This window comes from Cebus imitator, unplaced genomic scaffold (genome assembly GCF_001604975.1).
Source record: "Cebus imitator isolate Cc_AM_T3 unplaced genomic scaffold, Cebus_imitator-1.0 Scaffold23, whole genome shotgun sequence".
Classification (NCBI taxonomy): Eukaryota; Metazoa; Chordata; class Mammalia; order Primates; family Cebidae; genus Cebus; species Cebus imitator.
In genome coordinates this window covers 7,892,017-7,897,619 of record NW_016107338.1, presented here as the reverse complement: position 1 = coordinate 7,897,619, position 5,603 = coordinate 7,892,017, and positions in this window count along the sequence as shown.

Below are 5,603 nucleotides of genomic sequence, written 5' to 3'. Positions count from 1 at the left end.
AGTTCTTGCCATGGGTCTAGCAAGTGTAGCACAGTGTGCAGACTCCAGTGAATCCCATCATGGCCTTTGCCCTGAAGAGGCTTCTGATGTTGAAGGAGGTAGGATTTATATAATTGTTAGATTGAAAGTGAGGACTCCTGCAGATACAGTTGTAAAATGTTGTCATCTTTTCCTTCTAAGACTGGGTTGTGAGGTTAGCTCTTCATTCCCTGGGTCAGATCTAGGAAAAGTTCCATCACTTTTCTGGCCACTCCAGGATCTTTTGTTTGCAAAAATGTTCTTTATTCAATATGATGACAGTGGTTTTCAACCCAGGCGGTTCATCAGACTTTCCTGGGCAGCTCTTAAAAAATATTGATGCCCAGGTTATGCCCAAGACTAGTGGAAAAAAGAATCTTTGAGGATGAAACCCAGACATCAGTACTTTTAAAGCTTCCCAGGAATTCCAGATGAACAGCCAGGGCTGAGAACCACAGAAATGAAATGTGCAATCCCAGATAAATCACGAAAAATTCCAATTTTGTTTAAAACTAAAGCCTCTCCCGTTCTCCCCCTGGCCTACAATTTTGTGTCAGGGAGAAAGGCTTGGGAAGCCTTGACTTCTCACCTGACCTTACAAGTGCTTTCCTCCTAGCCATCTTGCTTACTGACTGCTCTGAGGTTGGGATGGGTGGGGAGGGAACAGGTAATTGCTGGGAGAGTCTCATGTGACTGGCATCAGTGCCACCTGACATGGCTTCTTCTGGATAAGTTTGAAGTTGATTTGCTTTGGGGACAGTAGCAAAAAGTTGTATGTTCTTTGGAGATTACCTTTAATCTCTGGGAGTCTCTTCTCTGTAGTTTCTTTGGTTTTCCAGTAATCTGATTCACACAGAGAGATTCTGCTGTGTCCCAGTGGCCCCCAGGAGGCCATCTTAGACAAAGTCCCTTAAGAGGGTGCCAGGCCAGCTCTCCCTCAGTCATGCAGGCCCTCCCTCCTCTCTCTGCGTTCAGCCCTGCTACCCACCCTTTCCCTTCAGGCTCATCCATCCAGTGTTCTGGCATCACCCTCTGGTACCCCATAGATTCCAGGGGACCTTGGACAAGCTCTATTTTGTCTCCTGGAAGCTCATTTCACCAGGCTTGAGGTGAGGGGAAGTACCACTTCAGAAGAAAACACTGGTTGTCCTCCAATTTTTTTTTTCCCCTTTTTTTCTTTTCCTACGGTGATAGAGTTTTGGCTGCAAACGTGGATTTTCAGAATAAAGACAACATTTCTCAGTTTCCCTTGCAGCTAACCACCATGGGACTAAATTCTGATCAATGATGTATTGAGTCCCGTCGTCATGGGACTAAATTCTGTCAATGGCATATTGGATACATGCAGTCCAGGCAACGTCCAGGAAATATCTTTAAAAGGAGATGGCATGCTCTTCTCCTTAATCTGCTTTCCCCCTGGATGGAAGGCAATTGGCTGAGATCTTGGTCGCAGAAGTGGAAGCAGCATGTTGAGGAGGTCTGGCAGGAGGCAGGAAGCAGTCTGGGCCCTGATGAGTCATACTCACATCGACTACTCAAACTTTCATGTGCGAGAGAAATAAACTTCCATCTTTTAAAACCCACTATTCGTCGTCAGCAAAGCCTGAGTCCTGTCCTCTTGCTCTCCTCCCTGGATAGCATGAGCTTCGCCACTTGCTCCACCTTCTCTACCAACTATCTATCAGTCCCGGGGCCCTGTCCAGGTACCTAGCTACGGTGCCCGGCTGGTCAGCAGCATGGCCAGTATCTATGTAGGCGCTAGGGGCTCTAGTTCCTGGATCTCCATGTCCATCTCCACCAGCTTCCGGGGTGACATGGGGTCTGGGGCCCTGGCTGCAGGGATGGCCAGGGGTCTGGCAGGAATGGGAGGCATCCAGAATGAGAGGGGAACCATGCAAAGCCTGAATGGCCGCCTGGCCTCCTACCTGGACAGAGTGAGCAGCCTGGAGACTGAGAACCGGAAGCTGGAGAGCAAAATTCGGTAGCACCTGGAGAAGAAGGGTTCCCTGGTCAGACACTGGAGCCATACTTCAAGACCATCTAGGAACTGAAGGCTCAGATCTTTGCAAATACTGTGGACAATGCCCACATCATTCCGCAGATTGACAATGCCCGTCTTGCTGCTGACAACTTTAGAGTCAATTATGAGACAGAGCTGGCCATGTGCCAGCCTGTGGAGAGTGACATCCATGGGCTCCACGAGGTCACTGATGACACCAATGTCACTAGCCTGCAGCTGGAGACAGAGATCGAGGCTCTCAGGGAGGAGCTGCTCTTCATGAAGAAGAACCATACGCCCAGATTGCCAGCTCTGGGTTGACCGTGGAGGTAGATGCCCCTAAATCTCAGGACCTCGCCAAGATCATGGTAGACATCTGGGCCCAATATGATGAGCTGCCTCAGAAGAACCAAGAGGAGCTGGACAAGTTCTAGTCTCAGTAGATTGAGGAGAGCTCTACAGTGGTCACCTCACAGTCCACCAAGGTTGGAGCTGCTGAGATGATGCTCATGGAGCTGAGACCTACAGTCCTGTCCTTGGAGATCAGCCTGGACTCCATGAGAAATCTGAAGGCCAGCTTAGAGAACAGTCTGAGGGAGATGGAGGCCCACTGCACCCTGCAGATTGAGCAGCTCAACAGGATCTTGCTGTACCTGGAGTCAGAGCTGGCATAGACCTGGGCAGAGGGACAGCACCAGACCTAGGAGTACCAGGCCCTGCTGAACATCAAGGTCAAGCTGGAGGCTGAGGTCACCACCTACCGCCACCTGCTGGAAGATGGTGAGGACTTCAATCTTGGTGATGCCCTGGACAGCAGCAACTCCATACAAACGATCCAAAACACCACCACCCATTGGATAGCGGATGGCAAAGTGGGGCCTGAGACCAACAACACCAAAGTCCTGAGACATTAATCCAGCAGAAGTAGGGGACCTTTTGGGGAGCAGGAGGCCAATAAAAAGTTCAGAGGTCAAAAAAAAAAAAACCCACTATTGTTATGGGATGTCTGACATAACCAAACCTAATCCTAACTAATTCAGAATTTTGTCTTGAGATGGAGTGCTAAGCATGTGCTTGAGCAGATGACAGGCTGCAGGAACATAGATGTTGTAGAATAGGAAGAGGGTCACCCCCATTAGATGGTAGCAAAACATTGGGTCAAATTGCATCTGCTATACCTTGAAAGGCAGACCACGTGTTAGTGAAAGCAGTAGAAAAAGGCTAGAATGTTGGTGGTTTGGCTGCTTTTTGCTGCTTTTAGCAAAGTTCTACAGGAGAGAGTTGAATTCAGCTGAGAGCCAGTCAGTCTGCAAGCAGATGTGGAAGGAAATGTCGCTTTGCTAAGGGAGGCACTCTGTGCTGCAGCCTGCACTCTAATTTGACTGAGAGTCTGTATTTGGAGGTGTTTGAAGTGTTAATTAAGCTAACTATGTCTGTACCCCAATTTGGAAGCAGCTCCAAGAGGTGGCTGCAAAATGGCAGCCTTGCTAATGTGTAGTACTGTGACCCCAAACCCTCTTCAAGCAACTTACTTTAAGAGTTCTCTGCCAAAATGGGAATCAGCTTAGCTGGCTGCAAAAATCAGATCTTACCAAACCTTTTGTTTCAGTTGCTGCTATGTTTTCTGTGTGTGTGTGTGTGTGAGAGAGAGAGACAGAGAGAGAGAGAGAGAGAGAGAGAGATTGAGAGAGAGAGAGAGAGAGAGGGAGACAGAGAGGTGAGGCCAAACACTGGCCAGTAAGAAAAAAGTCTGAGACTTTAGGCTTAAAAACTTTGTCTAGATGACATCTTTGTCTGTGTTTTTTCACACAGGGAAACAGATAAACTGGAAGCCTACTAAAATTTTGAGGGAATCATATTGGAAACCAAAAAGCCTGTGAGCAGCAATCTCTACAGTAATGCCTGTGTTCCAGAGGCTGCATTAGCAGGAAAAGGGTGTGAAAAGGATTGTGTATACCCTCCAAGGCCCATTTCAGATGTGGTCAAGAGCATGATGGATAAGGGAGAAACTTCCAGAGGGAAAAGCCAGGGCCAATGGACAAGGGAGTTATTCCCAGGAAGGAGAGTAAGAAGCTGCCAGGGTGTCTAACCAGGGAAGTGACTTCACTATCAAGGATAGGAGACTTTGCTATTCCTGTCCAGTGGGATATGACAATAGTTATGGGCCAGTGACTTTTGGGCATTTCCCTTTCTCCCCATTTTCAAATGTGAGTCTTTAGAAATTGTTGTTATCTTGTTTCTTCTCTACCATTTTAATTTTAGGTATGTGGTAGGAAGGTAACTTACTATTAGCATATAGATCACCTGACCGCTAAGAGCTGCATCTGGGCCTGATGGAGAGGACAGAGCACCAGTCATATACTCTGGATTTAAGCTGACTGCAGACTGGTTGGGTCATTGTCTTCTTTTGTGGAAAGGATATGAGTGCACAAAGATATTTTTAGGGTTAAAGAGGTGGATTGTGAGGCTAGGCACAGTGGCTCATAATCTGAGCACTTTGGGAGGCCAAGGAGAGAGGGTTGCTTGAGCCCAGGAGTTTGAGACCAGCTTGGGCAACATAGCAGACCCCCTCTCTACAAAAAATTAAAAAATTAAGTGAGCATGATGATGTGCACCTGTAGTTCCAGCTACTTGGGAGTCTGAGTTAGGAGGATTATTTAAATCTGAGGAGTAGAGCCTGTGAGCAATAATTGTGCCACTGGTCTTCAGCCTGGGTAACAGTGAGATCTTATCTCAAGAAAAAAAAAAAGAGGTGGATTATGGAAGAAACACATAGTTTTCTCACTGTATCTTCCACAGTGATGTAGCCTTTGACTTTTTTTTTTTTGTATTTAAATTACAATTTTATTCTAAATGTGGTATATATATTTAGAACAATAGCACACACAGTAGAATATTATGCAGCCTTAAAAAGGGGAGACAACGTCAATTGAAAAAATATGGATAAATTTAGTGGATACTTTACTAAGTAAAATAAGCCAGATAGACAGAGAAAACTACTGCATGATTCCACTTTTATGTGGAATCTATTAAAGTTGAAATAACAAAGTACAATGTGGAATAATTGGTTACCAAAGACTGTTGTTGATAAAAGAATGCAAAGTTGTACAGACAGGATAAATACGTTTTGAGATCTATTGCACTGTAGGGTGACTACAGTCAATTATAATGTATTGTACATTTCAAAATAACTAACAGTAAGTTTTAACGTCTCACCGCAAAAAAATTATAGGTAAGTAAGGTGATAGACATGTTAGTTAACTTGACTTAATTATTCCATATTTTATATATATATCAAAACATTACACTGTACCCCACATATGTATACAATTTTGATTTGTCAACCAAATATACTATTAATACATGTGTTTTTTTTTTTTTTGGACACGGAGTTTCGCTCTTGTTACCCAGGCTGGAGTGCAATGGCGCGATCTCGGCTCACCGCAACCTCCGCCTCCTGGGTTCAAGCAATTCCCCTGCCTCAGCCTCCTGAGTAGCTAGGACTACAGGCACGCGCCACCATGCCCAGCTAATTTTTTGTAGTTTTAGTAGAGATGGGGTTTCACCATGTTGACCAGGATGGTCT